A 24,559-nucleotide genomic window follows, 5' to 3' on the forward strand; every position below is an offset into this window, starting at 1 on the left:
CAGACTCTCCTTACTCAAACTCGACCTCTATTGGTCACAATAGTATGAGCCCAATCTAAGACTCATACATGACAGGCCTATGCCGAGGAGTTGATTGAACCACTCAAGCCTTCTCTAGAGTACACGGACTCTCTGACTCTCTCTGGCTCTATCTTGATGATACCTTTGCTCTGCATGGTTAGCTCGACTTACTTTCTCTGTTCTCTGCTCTTAGCTTTCTACTCGCTTTTCTCACTGCTTTACTGCTTTCTAGCTGCTTACTTTGTCTCTGTCAGCTCGTGGCTTTAAAGCCAATCTGCTTTCTAACTGTTCATTGTTAGTTCCCAGTGTTCTGGTTCTTCTGCCTCTGTCCGTTTGAATTCCCCTGTTTTGTGTCATCATCACTGTGTAACGCTTCACAGGGAGGTGGCCACCTATTTCATAACGAACTGAGTGTCAGTTCTCTTGGAAATGTTTGAACGGTCGTTATTTCCGTTTAACTCCCAGATTTCTCGTGAACATGATTCTCCTGCCAACTCATCGTTCATGCTGGACTTCAAACTTTATACAACTCGGCCTGTTTACCCCGTTGAATCCGGTCATCCGTCGGATCGCATGTCCGCCATCAATCTGGAGCCTCCAGATCCTATGGTCTCCGTTCATATTGTGTGGGTAAGTTACATGAAGTTTACCTGTCCGATGTGAGCGGTTTTCTCTCTCTTCCGCCGAACGCGTGGCACCCAGTGTGTGGCATCGGGAAGGACTCGGTTGAAACCACTTACTGCTTGAAGCCCTTCCGATATCCTGTCGGTTTTCGTATGGGACCCACCTCTGACGGAATCGGCGAATTCCGTATAGTTTTTTACTTTTCGGGTCCGGGTTGCTCAGGGCTTTTTCTTCTCTGAGCGGTTTGCCCGACATCAGAACCTCCCCCGTTTCACAAAAAGACCTCCTATTTTTCTATTTCATGGCAGCGCGCGTTACCATGGGCCAATGGTTTGCACGCTTGACCGAGGGTCCTCGTTGCTCCACGCTACTCACAAATTACAACTGTTTTGAGGGCATTTCTGATAAGCTCAACCTTTGTAAGTCTCTGAAACTTTGGCATGAATTTTACAGAGTTATAAAAACTTAGAGAGTGTTTTAGGATCCAATTCGGATCACGGCCTTCCCACTGAAAAAATATTTTGGACCACCAAGAGTTGGTTTTTAAGCATCCATCAAGTGAGGGTACAGATTCCTTGCTTGCCCAATTTCTATCCATTTCGAACTGCTTGGTTTTGAACCTTTGAGCCCAATCCTAAGGTACTCAACATCCCCTCCACGCGTAGATCTCACCTTCCTATCCATAACTGTATCTTCCTGCAATTCATTAAGATATTCAAGCAACAGATCATCAGTAGAAGGCAATTGACTCTGCTCTTCGGGATCTTCAATCAATGAAGGTTCAAATAGTCTCAAGCTATCTACATTGACAACTAAGTAGATTTGCATGTAAGTTGGAAAATCAAGGCGAAAAGCATTCTCACCAATTTTCTCAAGTATCTTGAAAGGTCCATACCTTATTGGCTTCATCTTCTTACCTTCACCTTGCATTCTGTCTTTGTTGATATACAACCAAACTTGATCACCAACTTAGAAACTATGCTCCATCCGATGCTTATCATGCCTTGCATTGTACTTGGCTTGGCTCTTTTCCAGCTGTTCCTGTACTGCTTGGTGAATCTCTTGGATTTGTTCAATGAACTTGGTTGCCTTGTCCACATCACTGTGTCCATCAACCGCTATGTCTTTACCAAAGAAAAAATCCAAGGGAGACCTTGGTGTGAAACCAAAACAGGTCTCAAAAGGAGATCTCTGTGTAGAATAATGTTTAGCTCGGTTGTAAGCATGTTGCACATAACATAAATGTTCATCCCAAAGCTTGGGATGCTTGCTGCAATAGCCTCTGAGCAACTGGATCACTGTCTTGTTGACCACTTCTGTTTGGCCATCTGTTTGCGGATGAAAAGCTATGCTCTTCTTCAGTCTGGTGTCCATCAATTCCCACAAACTCGACCAAAAATTCCCAACAAATCGAGTATCTCGATCAGATATAATGGAAGTGGGTAATCCAAAAAGAACCCATACATGCTGAAAGAACAACTTTGCAGTTTGTTCAGCTGTAATCTGTTTGTTACAAGGTACTAAAATACACATTTTATTGAACCTATCCACAACAAAATATAAATAGTCATGACCTTTTCTAGATTTAGGCAATCTCCCAACAAATTCCATGGAAACACTTTCCCAAGGATGAGAAGGAACTGGTAGTGGAGTGTACAAGCCTAGTTTTCTATTGCTGGGCTTGCTTTTAGCACACATGGTACATCCTCTTACATATCTAGAAATTGTCTCATTCATTTTTTAACAATAACAAAATCTTTGCAGTTATGCAACTGTTTTACTTACACTGAAGTGACCTGATATTAGAGAAGTGTGTGCTTCTTGAATTATCTTTACTCTTTCAATTTGTGGAATACATAACTTTCCAAAATGATACAAGAGTTGGTCATTAACATGATAATCCAATTCTTCTACTTGTTTGCCATGACTTAAAGTTGCATATACATCTTTAAAATCTATATCTTGAGCACACTGTTCAATGTTGCTTTCATGCAATACTGAATTATGCTTAAGTATAGTAGATGAATTTATGATTGGTTTGGACAACATATCTGCAACTTTATTGTGTATGCCCTTTTTATATCTGATGACTAGATGGAACTGTTGTAGAAAACCCATCCATCTGTAGTGTCTTGATTGCTGCAACTTAGTTTGGGAGTGTAAATATTGAAGTGGTTGATGATCAATATGTATGACTGTCTCTTTGCCCATTAAATAATGTTTCCACTTCTTCACACTCTGTACTAATGCATACAATTCTTTATCATAACTGGGATAGTTAACTACTGCAGAATTAAATGTCTCAGAATGATAACATATGGGTTTACCGTTCTGCATCCACTACAACAAAACAGGCAATTTGCGCCAGATTTAGCACCAGATTCTAGTGCATTTTTTTCTCAATTGGGATGAGCAACCTGGCACTAAATCTGGCTCTATTGTACAATTTTTAAAGCGCCCTTTTTTGCACCAAATTTTGCATCTTTTTTACGCCAAAATTTCCATCATTTTCTGCATCATATTTTGCACCAAGATTTTCATTTGGTTTTACAACAGGTTTTGCTTCTAGTTTTGTGCCTTTTTTTGCATCTATTTTTGCATCATTTTTTGCTTCCTCTTTTGTGGAATTCTTTGCTTCTATTTTTGTGTCATAATTTGCATCGATTTTTACACCATCTTTGACATCTTATTTAGCGCCTTTTTTTACATCCAATTTGTGCCAATTTTTGCATCTGGTCTTATGCCATCTTTTGCTTCTAATTTTGTACTTATTTTTACATCTATTTTTGTGCCAATTTTTCTGCCTTTTTTTACACCATCTTTTCCATCCAATTTTGCACCATATGTTGAATCTGATTTAATGCCAAATTTCGCATGCATTTTTGCACCATTTTTTGCATCCACTTTTGCATTTTATTTATCTCCCTTTTTTGCACCATATTTTGCATTTAATTTTGCATCATTTGTTGCATCCAATTTAGCATCATTTTTAACACCATTTCTTGCATCCAATTTTTCATCCTTTTGAGCATCTAAATTTGCATCCTATGTTGAACCATATATTGCATCCACCTTTGCATCCCATTTTGTGTCTATTCTTACGTTCACTTTTGAGCCATTTTTCCGTCTACTTTTGCATTTGTTTTTGCACCAAGTTTTGAATGATTTGTTGCATCATTTTACATCCAATGTTGCATCTCAATTTGCATCCAAAATTGAGCCATTTTTATGTCCATTTTTGCACCATTTTTTCTTCTTTTGTGTCCAATTTTGCACCATTTTTTATGTCCAAATTTGCATCCTTTTTGGTATCTAGTTTTTCATCCTTTTTGGCTTCCAAATTTGCATCCTTTTTTCTGCCACATTTTGTGTCCACATTTGCATCTCATTTTGCACCTAGATTTTAGTTGGAATTTTCATCTAGTTATGCATCATCTTTGACATCCTTGGTTTCACCATTTTTTAGTCCCATTTTGCATCTTGTTTGTGTCTTTTCTTACATCCTTTTTGCATCCTAATTTTACACCATTCTTTGCATCCTCATTTTGGTGTCCATTTTTGCATCCTTGTTTGCACCCAATTCGGTATCCTTTCATATGCCCTATTTTGTTCCCTTCTTTGTGTCTAGTGTTGCACCCTTTTTTAATTTTACTTTAAAAACCTTTTTGTGTCATTGTTTGCACATTGTTTTGATGACTAGTTTAACATCCAATTCTACTCCCAATTTTTCATCCATGGTTAAATCCACTTTTGACTTCTTGTTTAGAGTTTTACTTTTATTTCCATTTATGACCACCTCTATGGGTTCATTTTACTAAGTTCATTTACATAGTGAAATATATTAAATTTTCTAAATATCATTTTGCTGTAGGATTTAATGCATGGTTAGATGAAAACAAAACCCTCTCAGTTTATCTCAGAAACCTAGGACAAACCAATTAAGAGAAAGGTTGTTCTAAGGCTTAGGATTCTTAGTAGATCAAGATGTAGAGTATAGATTAAGAAAAAGAGAATGAATTCTTGTGAGTCCTCGCATGCAGGTCTTCTTGGAGTTTTTCGTATAGCCAAGAAGTGATCCTAGCTAGCTCCAAAGCTTGGTCATACACATAAGAGAGAGAATAAAGCAACCTTCACAACATAATATCTTAATAATCAAAACTATAAAAAACATATAAATATTATTGAATAAATAAATATAAACCAAAAACCCATGCATACATTAGTTAAATAGAAGAAGTAAAGAATGAATAGAAACATATGGAAGGAAGAACAACTGATCTATATGAATAAAGGAGTTGGAGGAAAGTTACAACAATCAGATATAGTTGCAACATCACCTCCCTCAACTCATAGCTCCAAAACTCTCCCTCTCAAGACAGATCTCAAGAGCGTGACAATACAAAATTCCCATTATTTTTTCAATGGCCAAGCCTCTAATATATAGGAAAGTGGAGGCTATGAAGATTTCCAAAATTCCTCATTAGTTCAATTTGGGAAAAATCTTTTGGGTGAATAATGTTTCCTCATATAAAAAAGGAATTTTCCACTTTTTAGATGCTTTTGTGCTTAGGAAAAAGCTTCCCCATGCTTTATGGCTCTTTCCCACTTTTGTATGCTTTTATTTTTTAGGAAAAAGCTAAAGATGAGGATAAAGAGATTACATTCCACCATATGTTTCCGAAAGTGACCAAGAATGTCAAATTCAAATTCTAGTTTTCTTATGTTTTAGTTTTTTTTTAAATATATATTTAGTTTTAGTATTTTTTTTTCTAGAAAAATATATTTAGTTTTTGGTATATTTTTCTATAAGAAAAATTATATTTTGTTTTTATAAAAATGGATTTTAAACATTCCATTCATGCTAAATTTGTGATTTTATGATAGGAGTTTAAATTATATATAGTAAAGTAACTTAATGTCATGTGTCGTGTTGCTGAGATGGGTGTTATACATCTCTTTCTTGCTAAGTTATAGAATGTGCTTGGGTTTTCTTAATGCAATAAAACTAATTATGTTCTTCATGATATCTTGAAATGTTCATCTTGAACCAGGCTAATAAAACAATAAAGTTAAAATAGGTTTTCCTTTGTCCTTTATAGATCTTTGTCCCCATTAATCTTGGTCTTAATAGATTAATTGTCTTGTGGTGGCCTTGAGTGGTCACTTCCATTAGTTGCATGCTTTGTAGTTTTCAGTTAGTGACATTTTTTAGGCTTGATAATATGTTATTTAATTTATCAAAATGTGTTATTGTCCATATTATTGTTAAATATTAATATTAAATATGCTGATTTTTAAGCATGTTTTAGCAAAACTTTCCCAAAATGTTTATAGATTGTATTTTATAATGCAATGATTCTTTGCTTGATGAAATTGTTTTGGATATTTTTTTTAATGATTCATTGATTGATGAAATTGTTATGGATATTTTTTTTAGTATATTAAATTGTATGTGATAAAGTCAAAAATCACCTCTTTTTTAGATTTTCATTGATCAATTTCCCTTAAGGCCATCAAGTTCACCATTTGGTCCCAGGTTAAGGAAATATAGGAGTCATGAAGTGGAATTGTCCAAGCACTTAAATCTTGAGACATGTTTCTTTTTAGTCACTTTATACTTTCTTTCTATGTAAATTTTTGATGAAAATAGTCTTGGAACATGAGGGGCGTCAATAGTAAGTGAAAACAAACTCCTAAAAGAAAAATGGTATGCAAAGCACCCATAAATAATGTTGATATGAGAAGCAAAAATATTAAGTGAGGTTCAACCTCATATAATTAGAAAATGGGGGAGGAATTTCCAAGTAGTAGTGATTGATGCTTAGAGATACTTGGGTGGAATGGTTATTACTTGAAATGATTAAGACATCAAGGTTACCAATATGTTTACCTCTTTTCGCATTATGAAAATACAATTTTAGTTAATTGACATTGAGGACTACTATTGTGACTCCAATATCGCAAATGGAAAACCTCTATTTCTCAATTCTATTTCTAGCACAAGTAATTTATACTCCCCATCTCCATGGATTGTTGGGAGTGACTTCAATATTATAAGTGTCTCGAGGAAAAGAAAGAATGAATCAAAATGTTTAACAAGATATTTTGTAAGCTATACCATTAAAGCCACAAAGTAGTCTCCATTAAAGTTGTCAAGAAATGAGTCTCCAACCCACACATGTGGATCAATGAGATGTAATACATGTGTGTGTGGTTACGAACTCAATACACCTCTATAATAACTCCACAAACTTATGTATTTCACTCTGTCACATAAATTGACAGTAGTGTGACATAAGTAAACCAAGATTAGACATGAAAGCCTTAGGAAACAAACATTCCTTAGATCCTCAATTAGGTGCTTAAATGATGAAGTGAAAATGCAAGGAGAAAAGAAGAATTCATGATTTAACCATCACATACATGTGATCAAGTGTGACTAGGAGTGTATATATTCATATATTTTCCAAAGAGGGAGTGAATACATGAGTTACCATTTATTGGCCCTTATTTTTCTTTCTTTTTCATTTTCTTATATATAGGACTTAGGGAATAAGGTTTTCATAAGTTTGGCACAACTCATAGATATAAGATTTACATGAATTTTCACTTCAACCTTAGAGTTTAGAGTTAGATAAATCAATATAGTGTATGTTTAATGATTTTGGCTTTCACTTTCTTATTGTATTTCATCACAAATACAAAAGGGGAAATATTTTGCCACAAATCTATGAATGCTTAATCATAAAGTCGTCATGTGATGAAAACAAATTAATGATGTTATTCTCTACGAAAATGATGGGTATTCTTGAGAAAATCTTATGCTTGTGGATGTTTCCTCCCTGGTTGAGAGGGAGTGAGGGTAGACACCATGTTATCCATGTGTCATGTACTATGGCTAGGATTAACAATCGTAAGCCTAGTAAAGGCACTAGTAGGGATAATGGTGGATTGGATAAACATATGGGACCAATATTCTTTGAGAATTTGGACATTGACTAGGACTAATCACCATAAGTCAAGTACATTAATCCAAGATAAGAATAGTCATGAGGATTGACATTTTCTGGTGTCAAATATTATGATAGTGGATTAGGAAATGATCATGTGAGGACATACCTGGTAAACATCTTGGTGGGGTAAGTGCCTTGAAAGGTAGTGGTGTCCAAATTTATGCCTCCCAACATTGTGCTCTGATCTAATGGAGAGATAAACTTGTTAGTCAAGGCCTTACTATTTTGAAAATTTTGGCTATGATGATGTAAATCATCATTGATGCTTATCAATCTAGATCCCTTCTTATATGAATATTTTAACTTGAGAGTACTTTTTTGTCTCATTATGAGTACCTCACTAGTTTAGAGGGAGGGTCATCATCTTCATTATTGCCATAATCACCACCATCAATGTGATCATTATTGTCATCATTTCATTATCATCATAATCACCATTCATGTCTTCTTCATGATCATCATCATCATCATGATTTTGTATATTGTCGTCAATTGTTCATAATTATAGGTATCATAAGAAATATCACCAACCTTAGGACACATGATATATGAAAGAAAAATAACCACTTTATTTTTTAGAAATGATTGATGATCATCAATATCACTACCATTATCATCGTCATTATAATTGTCATCATCCCCATCATCATAACTAATATAAGTTTTATCATAATTTTTGTCATCTTCATCATGAACATCATAATCATCATTCATGCCATTATTGTTCTTGATTATGACCAAGATGAAAATAATGATAATGATGATCAGATGATGATGACTTGGAAGATGATGCCAAAGATAATTCTTATGATTTTTACCATGATAACATTTAAAAATTGGGAGGAATGGCCAAGGTCATTAGCATCATCATCATTGTCATTGTAACTCCCATCGTCTTTATCATCATTGTCATTATCATAACAATCGCAATTCATGTCATCGTCATGATCTTCATTATCATCATCGTTATAATTATTGACATTGTCATCAGTTGTTCATAATTTTCAATGTCATAAGAAATATAATCAATGCAAAAGATATGATGTGTGTTGGAAAATGGATGCAAAAGTAAACAAAAAAATGGGGGTAAAAATAGACGTAAATTTGGATGAAGAGTGGACACAACATAAATAGATGCAGAACAAGACAGAAAAATTGAACAAAAGTGGATGAAAAAGTAGATGCAATAGTTCATACAAACTTGAACACAAAATAGGACTCAAACATGGATGAAAAAGTGGAAGAAAACATGGGCACAATAGTAGGCATAAAACTTAGCATGAATTGTGGTGAAACAAATGTGGATACTCCAATGAATGTAAAAAAAAGGGATGTAAACATGGGCCAAACATGGGTGCAATAGTGAACACAAAATTAGTTGCAAAACTAGACAAATCAAAAGTGGATGTAAAAGTAAATTCGAAATGGGATGCAAAAAACATAAACAATATTTGATGCAAACTTGGACACAAAAGAGGATGCAAATATGGATGCAATAGTGGAAGAAAATGTGGGTTGCAATGATAGGCATAAGATATGGCACAAATAATAGCACAAAAAAGGTGGATGTAATAATAGACACAAAAAAATATGCAAACTTAGATGCAAGACAAGATGCTATAAGGGATGTAAAAGTGGATGCAAACACGGGTGCAACATGAGAAACAAAATTGGATGCAAAATATGGATGAAATGGAAGTACATGCAAAAGAAGATACAAAATGAGATGCAAAACCCAACACAAAAGTGGATGCAAAAATAGATGATATATTTTATGCAAAAGAGGATGTGAAGATGGATGCAAAATTGGAAGCAAACGTGGGTACAACAGTATGTGCAAAACATGGAACAAATTTTGTCACAACAAAAGTAGATGTAATGATAGATGCAAAAAAAGAAGCAAATGAAGATGAAAAATAGGATGCAAAAAGGGATGTAAAAGTGGGTGTAAACATGGGTGCAACAATGGATGTAAAATAGCTTTTGCAACTTATTTGAAAGAGCAATTTTGTCCCAACAATTAGACTTGTAGCATAAAGAACATGGTTAATACATATGATTCGACCAAAAACTAGTTACTACCAAAATTCAACCAAAAAAAATATTACTGCATAAAAATAGAATTAAAAACAAAAAAAATAAAAACAAAAATTTCCCAAATTAAAAATAAATAAATGATAAACTTTTTTTTACCAAAATTTAGTGATTTTTTTAGTGCTAATACTAACATCACCATTACAACAAGATATTTTTTTAGTGCTAATACTGCCATTACAACAAGATATAAGAGGGATATAATGCAAAAAGTTTAATAATAATATGTATGTAGAAGATGGTCTTCAAACTGGTGAATTCATGATAATCAATGGGACTACAGTCAAAATAATTGGATGTTATTTACTTTCTTACATAGATTGTCAAAATAATTGCATAAATCGATTTTTTTTAACCAAAATTTAACAAAAACTTTGCTAGTGCTAACATTAGAACCACCATTACAACAAGATATCTTTCTAGTGTTGACAACACCATTATAGTAAGATACCTCAAGAGAGACAGAAAATTTAAAAAGTATGATAGTAATATGTATCCAGAAGATGGTAGTGAAACTAGTAATTGTTCATTCTCATTATCATAATCATTGTCATCATCATCACCATCATCCTTGTCATCGTTGTTGCCATCATTACATTATCATCATAATCACCATTCATGCCATCATCATCAGCTCCATCATCATCATCATTATGGACATTGTTTGCAATTGTTTATAATTATAGACGTTGTAAGAAATATCATCAACCCAAAAAATGTGATCAGTGCTAGAAAAGGGTTGTTTAGGACACATTGATATACGTAAGAGAAATAACAACTCTATTTTTGAGAGATGATGATGAGATGATCGATGATCATCATCATCACCACCATTATCATCGTCATTGTCATTTTTATCATCCCCATCATCATCATTAATGTAATTTCTATCAACATTGTTGTAATCATCATCATCATTCATGCCATTATTGTTTTTGATGATGACCTAGATGAAAATGATGATGATGACACCAAAGATAATGCTTATGATTATGACAATGACAACATCTAAAATTGGGAAGATTCGCCAAGGTCATTAGCGTCGTCATCATCATAATCATTGCCATCATCATCATTAATGTCATTGTAACCACTATCGTCTTTATCATCATAATCACAATTCATGTCATCGCCATCATCTTCATTTTCATCATTGTCAATATTATTGACATTGTCATCAATTGTTCATAATTGTCAATGCCATAAGGAATATCATCAATGCAGAAAATATGATGAGTGTTGGAAAAGGGATGCAAAAGCGAACATAGAAATGGGGCAACAATAGAAGTAAAATTGGATGAAAAGTGGATACAACATAAGTAGATGCACAACAACATGAAAAACCTAACACAAAAGTGGATGCAAAAGTAGATGCAGTTGTCAATGCAAACTTGGATGCAAACATGAAGGCAAAAGTGGAAGAAAACATGGGTCCAATGGTAGGTGTAAAACTTGGCACAAACTGTGGTGAAACAAATGTGGATGCAACAACGGACACAAAAGTAGATGCAAAAATGGATGAAACAAAAGTGGATACAATAGGGGATGCAAAAACATACACAATATCTGATGCAAACTTGAACACAAAAGAGGATGCAAATGTGGATGCAAACGTGGAAGCAAATGTGGTTGCAATGGTAGGCGCAAGATATGGTGCAACAAAAGTGGATGTAACAATAGACAAAAAATATGCAAAATAAGATGCAAAAATGGATGTAAAAGTGGAAGCAAACATTGATGCAACAGACAAAACAAAATTGGATGAAAAAATGGATACAATGGAAGTAGATGCAAAAGTAGATACAAAACGAGATGCAAAACCCAATGCATAAACCTGACACAAAAGTGGATGCAAAAATAGATGCAATATTTGATGCAAAAGAGGATGTGAACATGGATGCAAAATTGGAAGCAAAGGTTGATACAATAGTGAGTGCAAAACATGGTGCAAATTATGGCATAACAAAAGTGGATGTAATGATAGATGAAAAAAAAGAATCAAAGTATGATGCAAATGAAGATGTAGAAAGGGATGCAAAAAGTGAAATTTAAAATGGGTGTAACAGTGGATGCAAAATTGTATGCAAAAGTGGATGCAATAGAAGTCGATGCAAAAGTAGATGCAAAATGAGACACAAAACCTGATGCAAATCCTGGTCCAAAATTGGATACAAAAATGGATGCAAAAATAGATGTAGTAGTTGATGAAAACCTAGATGCAAATGAGGATGCAAACGTGGATGCAAAATTAAAATCAAAAGTGGGTGCAAAAGGAGGTGCCAAACTAGGCGCCAATTATGGCACAAAAATATTAGATGCAATAGTGGGTACAATAATAGATGCAAAAGAGGATGTAAATATGGATGCCAAACAAGATGGAAAAGTGGATGCAACAAAAGTAGATGCAAAATTATATGAAAAACTAGACACAAAACTCGATGTAAAACGTGGCGCAAAAGTGATGCACAAATGGATGAAAAAATGGATGCAAAAAATGATTTAAAAAAGGATGCAAAAAAGGATGCAAAAGTCGATGCAAAAGTTGATGCAAGTGTAGGTGCAAAAAGTGGATGCAAATGAGGATGCAAAAGTTTGTCAAACAAAAATAGATGCCAAAATTGATGCAAAACCTGGAACAAAACCTGGTGCAAAGGATGACATAAAACTTGGCATAAAATTTGGTGCAAAACGTGGTGCAAAACCTATTGCAATACCTGGTGCTAAACTTGGTGTAAGATTTGGTGCAAAACTTGATGCAAATTTTGTGTCAAGTTTTGCACCATATTTGATAAATGGATGCAAATAGCACCAAAAATGGGCTCTAGATGCAAAAAAAGAAGTAAAAAAGGACGCTAATCGCTGGTTTTGTTGTAGTGATCAACACTGCTCCCATGGCATAGTCACTGGCATCTGTTTTAATCTCAAATGTTCTTTGAAGATCGGGTAGTGCTAGTACTGGTGCTGCACTAATCTTTTCTTTTAAGGTGTCGAAGGCTTTCTGTTGTCTGCCTCCCCACTGAAACACCTTGTTCAATCCTGTTAAAGCATGTAAGGGAGCTGCAATCAAGGAAAAGTTAGCAATAAACTTTCTCCAATACTGTGTTGCTCCTAGGAAGCTTCTAACTTATGTAGTAGATTTGGGTTTAGGCTAGTTTACAATCACTGCAACCTTAGAGGGATCTATCTTCAATTCACCACCCCCTACAATATGACCCAAATAATTCAAAGATGTTTTGCAAAATTCACATTTTGAGAGCTTAACATAAAGATTTTGTCTTTTCAAAACATCTAGATTCTACTTGACATGCTTTATATGTTCTTCCCATGTTTTACTGAATATAAGAATGTCATCCAAATATACAATGACAAAATCATCAATAAAAGGTCTGAGTACATCATTCATTACTCTCATGAAAGTAGCAGGAGCATTAGTTAAGCCAAAAGGCATAACCAATCACTCATACAATCCCTGCTTTGTTTTGAAAGCAGTCTTCCATGCATCTTGCTCTGCAACTCTAACCTAATGATATCCACTATGCAAGTCCAATTTGGAAAAATAAACAACTTCTTTCAACTGATCTAATATATTATCTATGCGAGGAAGGGGATAATAATTTTTCATTGTTATCTTATTCAGTGCTTGGTAATCAATGCACATTCTCCATGAGCCATCTTTCTTTCTCACCAAGACAATTGGAGACCCACATGGTGATGTGCTAGGTCTTATGAACCCTTTCTCAAGCAGCTCCTATACCTGCTTCTTGATTTTTACATTCTCTAAAGCGGACAACCTGTACATTCTGATGTTAGGAAATGGAGCATCTTGCTGCAAATTAATATCATGTACTATTTCCTTTTGGGGTGGCAAACTTTTAGGTTCTTGAAATAGTATATCATATTCTGAAACAACTTTTTCTAAATCAGCATGTTGTTTAGCATTACAACCCTCAAATATACTGGTTTTATCAAATTTATTTTCCTTTACAACCATCAGTAAAAATTGTTTGCATGAATTTACAATTCTTTTCATCTGCCCTGAGTTTATGAGAGTATAATTATTCTTGAGTTTATGAGCTCTTACAATATATTCAATTCCATATTTAACCAGTTGATACTTGTTCTCAGCACTATAGAAAATAGCTTTCCTATCATACAAGTAAGGACTTCCTAAAACAATTCCACATATATCCAAAGTAACTATATCTAACTCAACCTCATCTACAAATGCTGACCCAAAAGAAAAATTAAGTTTACATTGTCTAGTCACTTGTAGCTTTGCTTTATCACATAACCAACCTAATGGATGTGGTTTCTTGTGAGGTGTGGTTATTAATCCCAACTTCTTTACAATTGCTTCAGAAATTAAATTTACTTGTGACCCACTATCAAACAAAGTATCAATATTTTGATGCTTGGAAATAACTCGAATATGAAAAAGCTCATGTCTTTTCCTCTCATTGTCTTCATTATCAGTAGATTGTGCAGAATTACTAGTAGATGCTTCATAATTTTTACCTTTTATACCTATGGCTATGATTGTTGTTTCATCTCTTGAGTCTGACCCCAAATCCTTTTGAATAGCTGCAACAGTCTTCTTCCTTTTGCCATCGAACTTCTTGGGTCTCAGCTTTGGATGCAGGATCCAGCAGTGTTCGTCATCATGCCCATCCTTCTTATAGTGAGTGCATGAAGGTTTGGTCTTTTATACAATATTTGTCTTCCTCTCTTTCCATTTATGTTTTCTTTTCTCCTTATTCTTGCTTGCAGTGGGTTTTGATGATCCCCAACTTCTGGGTTCACATTCTTACCTATAGCCTCTAGATGTGTAGCCTGAATGGATACCTCATCTATGTTAGTGGGATTAAACATGAGAATAGTGTGCCTTAAGTAGTTGTGTAGGCCACCTATATACTTCAGCAGAGTTTCAGGTGAGTCTAAAAAAGTTCTTAGAATCAAAGCTCTTTTCCTAAATTCTTACGTGTAACCTTGTACACTTTTCCCTTTTAATTGGTGAAGAGTTTTCCAGCTCATCATGGCTTGCTGCATATAGGCTAGTGGATAGAATTGCTTTTTAATTGCATAAACAAATACACTCCAGACAGAAAGAATTTTACCATGCTTCTTCATGTCAGCTTCTGTCCTGCCTTCCCACCATACCAAGGCAGTGCCTCTAAGGCGTAGGTTGGCCAGCTGAATCTTACTCTTCTCTAAATCGATGCTCTGCACACTGCAATAAAAATCAATCTATCTAATCCAATTATCTAGCTTCTACGCATTCAACTCTCATTTAAAATACAAATCAAATTTAACATCTAATTTAATCAAAGATGTTTTCTTTTTATTTTCAGGGCTATTAGGAGGTGGGAAGTTTTTCTTCTTTCCCTTTGCCTTTAGAGTGGTCAAAGAGGAGAGATTCTTCTGCTCCTTTATCTCGTTTGGAGTTTGATGAATCTTCATTTCTACCTTTCTTAAATTCCCTATACATTTCCTCCACCATGGCTCTCATGGTCATAAAACTGTCCATGAACTGGGACTCTGATTCCAAGGGACTTTCTTCTGACATTTTCCTCTTAGGATAGACTCTTCCAATTTTAGGGTTAGCTTCAACCAATTCTTCTTCTCCTAATTTAAGCTTTGATCTAGTTAGCATTCAACAACAAAATCCAGCACAAGCTTGTCTAACCTTAGTAACCTAGAGCTCTGATACCACTTGATCTGGAATTTATCCAGGACAAAGAATTAAAGGTATTACAGACTCATGTGCATGGATGTGCCTATGTTACTTTATGAAATAGATCGATAAGATTGTGAAATACATAGACACTGAAGCAGTTAGAGAAAACACAATAGGAAAACATGTAAATACAACAAGTTTAATAAGGAGTTCACCCAATGCTCCTGGGCTACGTCTCCTGGTCCAGCCTTCAGTGGTGGCCTCTCTATTATGTTTTCAAAGCAGATTTTTTACAACAGTGAGCTCAATTTGAGTCTCACTCAACATATATAAATCAGTAGGACTGGACTTGGATCCCCCAAGTCTCTGGAGTACACAAACTCTCCTTACTGAAACTCGACCTCTGTTGGTCACAGTAGTATGAGCCCAATCTGAGACTCATACATGACAGGCCTATGCCGAGGAGTTCGCTTGAACCTCTCAAGCCTTCTCTGGAGTACACAGACTCTCTGACTCTCTCTGGCTCTGTCTCAATGCTGCCTTTGCTCTGCAGGTCAGCTCGACTTACTTTCTCTGTTCTCTGCTCTTAGCTTTCTACTCGCTTTTCTCACTACTTTACTGCTTTCTAGCTGCTTACTTTGTCTCTGTCAGTTCGTGGCTTTAAAGCCAATCTGCTTTTTGACTATTTGTTTCTGCTTCCTGGCGTTCTGGTTCTTCTGCCTCTGTCCATTTGAATTCCCCTGTTCTGCGTCATCATCACTATGTAACGCTTCACAAGGAGGTGGCCACTTGTTTCATAACAAACTGAGTGTCAATTCTCTTGGAAATGTTTGAATGGTCGTTACTTCTGTTTAACTCCAAAATTGCCCGTAAACATGATTTTCTTGCCAACTCATCGTTCATGCCAGACTTCAAACTTTATACAACTCGGCTTGTTTATCCTGTTGAATCTAGTGATCCGTCAGATCGCATGCCCACCGTTGATCTGGAGCCTTCAGGTCCTACGGTCTCTGTTCATATCGAGCGGGTAAGTTGCATGACATTTACCCGTCCGATGTGAGCAGTTTTCTCTCTCTTCCGCCGGACGCGTGGCACCCAATGTGTGGCATCGGGCGGGACTCGGTTGAAACTGCTTACCGCTCGAAGCCCTTCCAATATCCTACCGGTTTTCGTGTGGGACCCACCTCTGACGAAATCGGCGAATTCCGTACGGTTTTTGACTTTTCAGGTCTGGGTCGCTCGGGGCTTTTTCTTCTCTGAGGGGTTTGCCTGGCGATATGCGATTAGTGACTTGTCGCTAATCGCATATCAGAAACCTCCCCCGTTTCACAAAAAGACCTTCCGTTTTGTTGTTTCGTGGCAGTGCGCATTACCATGGGCCAACGGTCTGCGCGCTTGATCGAGGGTCCTCATTACACTGCTAACAAATTACAACTGTTCCGAGGGTATTTCTGATAAGCTCAACCTTTGTAAGTCTCTGAAACTTTTGCATGAATTTTACAGAGTTATAAAAACTTAGAGAGTGTTTTAGGATCTAATTCGGATCAGTTAATTGTCTTAAGAACAGTCGCATACACACACGAGTTCCTTTTAGTAAAGTCGTATATAGAAATATGAATATGAAATGTAAAAAGTTATTGATTTGGAAATACTGATTCACCCCCCCTCTCAATATTTTTCCCAACAAGGGGTTTAGAGTTGACACGACAAAAAAGAAAAGAGAAAACAATGTAACTGATGCCCGGGGGATGTACTGGGAGAGAACAATAGAAATAAAGGAAACAACAAAGGGTAGCAAATTATCCACTATACAGAGTTAAAGTAGTATCCCTAGAGAAAACCTCCTATGGAATTATTATAGTTGACTAATAATAGCCCTTGAATGTTAATAATTGAATACATTACAAGGCCTTATAACTTGAATTAACATCTACCTTGTGCAAATTATGACTAGTTCTTGGAGAAAATGACCACACCTACAAATTATGAGTGTTCTGAAGAGGCTTGTAGGTTGATAATGAAACCAATGATGGCTCTAGAAATACATACCCCAATAACATAACTAATATTAGTTTCAACTCAATTGCAACCATTAAACCAATACTAGTTATAGAAGGAACTAACACCAAATTGGAGTGATGTCAAACGATCCTCCAAGCAACTTCATGATGGCTTGTTAATGACATTAGGGAGGGTGCATGGCCACATCCTCATATGTGAGTGCTTGATGGGTCGATGGCCATGCACTCTCCGACTTGGAATTTCTTAGTTATTACATCGAGGGGAGATTCATATTTGTAAGTATGACATGTCAAAACTTTAAATTTAAATTTAGTTAATAAATATATAATAACCTAATACTTACAATAAACTCATTTTATAAGCATGTGCACACTCCCTCTTTATCTATACTTTATGCTATGCATATTACATTAAAAAAGTAAATAAAAATAGTAATAAAACATGTCTAAAAAATCCCTTTTACAGGTATGTAGTTATATGTATTATAAGGATTATAATAAAATTAATAATAAGAATTTGTATAGATAGAGATGTGAAATTTATATATAATACAAATAGTATTATAAAGAACAAGCATATGTCCATCTTAATTACGAATCAATTAAGTATCGAGCGGGATCACATCTTTCGACATTTTGTCAAATTTTTCACTGAAAATGAGTTTGCATCTCAAGAGATTTGACCCCTCTTGGCATTTGATAAAACCACCAAATATATATCTTAATTCCAAATGTGTCGAGAGGGATCATATCTCTCAAGGTGCAAATATTTTCTTAATTTTTGCACTCAAAAAGACGCTTACATCACTAAAAGTTCAATCCTTCTCTATGCTTGGTATAATAAAAGTAAAGATAAATATCTTAATCAATACAATCTCGTTTTGTATTTTTAAAATATAGAATAACCTAAATTAATATTAATTTTACCCTACTCTACTTCTATAATTTAGAAAAATAGAATATATCTTCAACCTAAATTAATATAGATTTTTGTATTTTAGAGAATGAGAATGTACCTTCAATCTAAATTAATCTAAGAATGAAAAATCATGTTGATACCAAAATTAAATATTAATATAATCCAGAATAGTTTTTAAGATAATGACTTCTTCGGATTAATCGCAACAATATTTTTGGGGTCAATGTTCCAAACTCATCATCATGACATAGATGGAGGAAATAAATAATGTAAAAATGCTTGAATTCAACGTAAAAATCAACATTAATTAGTCAAAAACCAATAAAATAAAATAAAATTATTTAAACATATAAAAACATAAAAATAATAAAAAAATAACATAAGGAAAAATATAAGTATTAAAAATATAAATATTTATAAAGATGAATATATTAAAAGTATATTATTAGAAGTTATTATTAAAAGCAAGAACATTCTTTTTTAATTTGAATGAAAATAAGTTATGAAAAGTCCTATAAATAAGGCTAAATTGATATTAAATTAGATATTATGCATACAAAAAGTAAAAAGAAAATTTTACTTTAATTTCTCAAAAAAACTAATAAAACAATAAATTATTTAAACAAATAAAAAGAATAAATATATATCTTTTTTTATAAATATAAATATAATAAATTATTAGAAACCATTATTAAAAAAAAAAACATTTTTTAAATTGAATGAAAATAATGTTATTAATAGTTCAATAAATAAGGCGGGGCTAATATATAACTAAATTTGAAATAAAATGGTTTTAAATTAGATATTATGTATTAAAAATAAAAAAGAATTTTTTTTTTTGAATTAAATAATTAATAATTAAATTTTCTCTTTTTTCCCTCATTTATTTATTTATTTTTGAATTTCCTTAGATTATGGTTTTTTCCTCATTTGTTAAATTTCCTTCCTAGTCTCTTTTTTCCCTCCTTATATATCTATAGACTCTGCCAATATATCTGGGTTTTTATTTTTGTGGAATGCCTATACCCATTTTCTACATCTAGTTCGCTCATACTAATGCTCATACAGGGCTTGATAGATCCAATTTGCTAATACAAATATTTGCTAGAAGGGTTTGCTAGATCGAGTTCACATATACAGGTGTTTGCTAGATCTAGTTTTGTCAATACAGGGGTTTACTAGATCCAGTTCATTGATACAAAGGTTTGCTAGATCTAATTCAATGATACAAGTGATTTCTATAGCTAATTCATTGACATAGGGGCTTTAGATAGATGATTTTTATTGTTCTGGAATGCATATATCCATAGCTAGATCTATTTCCCTAATACACAAGTTTTGATAATGCAGGTATACCAACAATACTACATGGGTTTTGATAAAAAGATTTTATTGTTGTGAGATTCATATATCCATAGCTAGATCTACGAATCTGATGCATGGGTTTTGATAATGCAGGTTTAACAGCGATAAGAGCTCCATAACTCATAAGCAAAAGAAGCATTACGGTTTGAGCACCAAGCTTTATCCACTTACTCCAATTTTTATTGTTGTGAAATGTATATGTCCATAGTAGTTATAGTTCAATGAATCCGCTCAACCCATTCACTAGATAATATAGAATCATCACAACTATATTGAATAACTATATTGAATGGTTAGATATCTTTTATTATAACTATCACCATGGTATATAGTAATCCATATCATTTTTACCTAACAACTAATACAAGTGTTTTAATAATGCAGGTCCATCCAATGCATTTACATATGAGAAAAATAGATTCATAATGGAGGGGAAAGGCATGCATAATTTTAATGTTATGCTTTTTCATTTCCACTGTTCGAAGCTGCATCATTAGAATTTGTGAGTGGATTCTCCTATTGTGCAAGGATATGTGCATGTTGAGGCCTTTCCATATCCCACCCCCTCTAGTATACGCCGCGTTCATACCCCTAGTATATTCCATGTGTCGCTTCTACTATGTTGGTTTTTGCTCCTCCATTGGTTACCTCACATGTTTCCTCTCCTCTGGATCCTATTTGAGGCATCAATACCAATGAAAATAGTAGAAATGAAATCGAATCCTATATCTGGGGAATCACCACCACCAAAAATAGTAGAAGCATCCATAACAGTTGTAGCCAATCTCTTCTGCCAATTTGTACTTTTGAAAGGTCAAACATCAGGTGTGGACCATCTAAAGCATATGGAAATCTTTGAACTCTTCTCCATATCTTAGCTATTTTAAAAAACCTCTAACCTTATGTATATGATACAGTCTAAATCATATGGAAACCTTTGGACTTTTCTCCATATCTCAGCTATTTTACAAGGTCGTTAACCTTATGTATATGATACCAACAATGTTTGGTTACAAAATTGATGTATATGATACCAACGACGTTTGGTTAAAAAATTTATGAATATGATTCTCCCACTTGTATGTTCAAGCTTTCATTTGTTGAATAATGGTGTGATCAAGGCTCACAGCCTCACTACTTTGCTCACCACATATCACTACATTATAAGATTAAATTTTATATGCCTTATGTACATTTTGAAAATTATCAACATTATTTTGATGGAGAACTATTATGTATGATTATACTATTATATTTGGATAGATGTTTTGAATTTACCTTAGAATAATGATATTCATGAAAGATTTTGATATGCGTAATCACACATTTGAATTTTAGTTGATTTGATTAAAGATGACTATGATATTATTAGTATTATCTTGTTACTTTATATATGTGTTGAAAATTGTCAATGTGTTTTTTTGGAGAATTATTATGTATGATGATGTTACTATTTCTCGATGGATGTTGTAAATTTACCTTAGAATAATGATATCTGTGATAAGTGTTGATTTGGTAGTCATATATGTTTATTTAAAATTGTCAATGATTTTTTGATAGAGAATTATTATATATGATAATACTGTTACTTCTTAGATGGATGTTTTCAATTTCCTTTAAATTTACTTACAAAAATTATGTTATCAATTTTAATTGTGATATTTTATTTAATGATATTTTGAAATTGTAATATATCTCACTATGTAATTGAAATCAGTAAAATGAACCCATAAAGGGGGTCATAAATGGAAAGAAAAGTACAGTATAAACAAGAAGCCAAATTTAGATGTAGTCATGGATGTAAAAATGTAAGTAGAATTGGATTTTAATCTATGCGTCAAGACAAGAAACAAACAAGGAAAAAAAGAGGATTTTAAACTAGAAGTAAAAAAAGATGCAACACTAGACACAAAAGGGAACAAAATAGGGCATAAAAAAGGATACCCAGGGTGGAAACAAGGATGAAAAAATGGACACTAAACTAGATGCAAAAAAGGAAACACAACTAGACATAAAATTGAATGCAAAAGGGGATGCCAAGTTGGGTGCTAAAAAGAAACAAAAAAAATGCAAATTTAGATGCCAAATGAGGATGCAAAGAATGGTGTAAAATTGGGATGCAAAATTGAGCTAAAAAAATGGTGAAACCAAGGACACCATATTGGATGCCAAAAATGATGCATAACTAGATGTAAATTTAAACTCAAACCTAGGTGTGAAATGAGATGCAAATGTGGACACAAAATGAGGAAGAAAAAATGATGAAAATTTGAATGTTGGAAAGGATGTTAAATTAGAAACCAAAAAGGATGCAAAAAATATTGCAAAAATAGGCACAAAAAATGGTGCAAAACTAGATGCAAAAATAGATACAAAATTAGAAGCAAAAACTGGGATAAGACTAGATGCAAAAATTGGCACAAAATAGATGCAAAAAAGGCATTAAATTGCATGCAAAATATGGTGTAAAACTTGATGCAAATGATGGAATAAAACTAGAAGCAAAGGCACGAAATAGGAAGCAAAAAATGATGAAAAAAAATATGCAAAAAATGGCGTGAAACTAGATGGAAATCCTGATGCAAAATCTGATGTAAAAGATGATGCAAAATATGGTGTAAAAAAGGATGCAAAATATGGTGCAAAAAAGGAAGCTTTAAACTTGTACAATAGAGCCAGTTTAAGCATTAGGTTTCTCATCTTAACTGGAAAAAAAAAATGCACTAAAATCTGGTGCTAAATCTGGCACAAATTGCCTAATTTGTTGTAGTGGATGTCTATCTAAATTGTTTGTTGAGATTGGTAGTGGTTGAAATGTCCTTGCTATCATCATTGCCTCTCCCTTATTTCTTTGGCAAATTTCACATGATGCTACAAATTCCTAAACATCTTTTTTAATTCCTTCACAAAATAGAAAGTGCTTAGTTTTTTCATAGGTTTTATGAAAGATATAGTGACCTATAATTAGTGATGGATGTAGCTCTTATAAGACTTATTGTTATAGGGTTGAATATTTTTCTAGATGTACACTTTACATAGTACTGTATTTTCTTTCCATGTATAACCTTTAAGTGGGTTAGGATTTTCTTGAATTTGTTGGATGAACTACTTTAAAGTATTGTTTCCCATTGTGGGTTTCCTTATGCCGTCCTAGTCTTAGTAAGGATAAGGCAAGAAGTGATCCATCCTCCTCAAATTATGAGCTAACTACAACATTTTCTTTACGCTTCTTATATATGATCTCATAATCATACCCTAATGTCTTGGTGTCCAACATATGTTGCTTTGGTGAAAACAACCATTATTAAAGGAAGTACTTTAGACTATGATGGTCAATATTGATATACAAGTACCAAGCCTCTATCGCGTGAAGGATAAACATCATTTCCTTCTTGTATATCGATTTCATTAGGGGAAATTTGGAGTCTAAAATGTGCCTCTTAAGGAAAATAATAAAATAAAAGAGACGAATTATCAAAGGGAAGGAAATAAAACCACTTTTTTAATATAATTATCACATTTTCAACTTATCCCCTAACAGATTTACTAAAATTTCAAATGTAGGCACTTGTTGGATGTTGAACTAAATTCTAAATCTAATGAGTACCCACTTTGCATACTTTTGATGGACCCATAATGAAATAAATTGGAAATACATGAAATATGTGTTTTCATGTATTTCCAATTTATCTCACCGTAGGTCTATCAAAAGTATGCAGAGTGGGTAGTCATTATATACAAATTTAATTCCATATCCAATGAGTGACTAAACTTAAAAGTGGGTAAACCTATACAGAGATAAGTAGAAATATTAATAAAAAAAGTAGTTTTCCTCATCTCCCTACAAAAGTATTTGCCCTTATGGTTGACACCATCATATTGAATCCTTTTAAGTTGATCCTGGTAGTACATTTTTTGGTTTGAGGATCATTTTTTACCTCAAAATTGACCTAATGTTCCAAATTATGTTCACACAACTATGTATAGTGATTCACAAGGAGAATCCTTCTTAAATCAATATTACTACAAGACACCAAGGCCTCACATTCAAAAACAACAGTCTTAGTAAAATGTGGTACTACTAATACTGGAGCCAGGAGTAGTGAACATAACATCATTTAAAGAAATGCATGCCTATGTTTCTACCTCTTAATGGCCTCACTATTGCAACAACAATGATGCAAATCTCAAGGGTCTCAACTTTAATTGTCAACCCAGGGTTCATACATACTTAAGAGGGGCCAACACTATATGTGCAACAAGCACTATCTATTCATTTTGCCGACTTCTATGTAGGTGGAAGAACTAAAAAGGAATCTAGATGTACAAAGACCAATCTTACTATTATATGCTACATGAAAACTAGAATTGCAAGAAATAACTAGTATAAAGAAAGATAACACGCAAACATAGTCTATTTGCAATAAAGGAAGGAAAATCACTCTATCTGCAATGAAATGAAAGCACACCTATTCCATCTTGCAAGGAAAGAAAACACACTATTGAAATAAAATCTTGCAAACATTAAACCCTAATTTTGCAGAAAAGAAGCAGTTCCTACAATAAATCAAATAAAGGCATCTACAAGGTATCTCTACATATAATTCATGTTATCTGGGGATGAGGAGCACTGTAATACATTAAGGAAGGAAAATCACGAGTTTAGTGCAAATTTGAGAAAGATCAGAAGGCAGGTTTCAAACTGCTACATGAGTCCCTATTTTTCTACAGGAGACAGTCCAACGAGCAAATGAACGTGATATATGCCATAATGGAAGGAAAATAAGCAAAGGAAAATCTAGAAAAATGATAAGGTACACATATCCAA

This window comes from Pinus tabuliformis, chromosome J (genome assembly GCF_031772625.1).
Source record: "Pinus tabuliformis cultivar Carrire ecotype Pingquan chromosome J, CPIR1, whole genome shotgun sequence".
Taxonomy (NCBI): Eukaryota; Viridiplantae; Streptophyta; class Pinopsida; order Pinales; family Pinaceae; genus Pinus; species Pinus tabuliformis.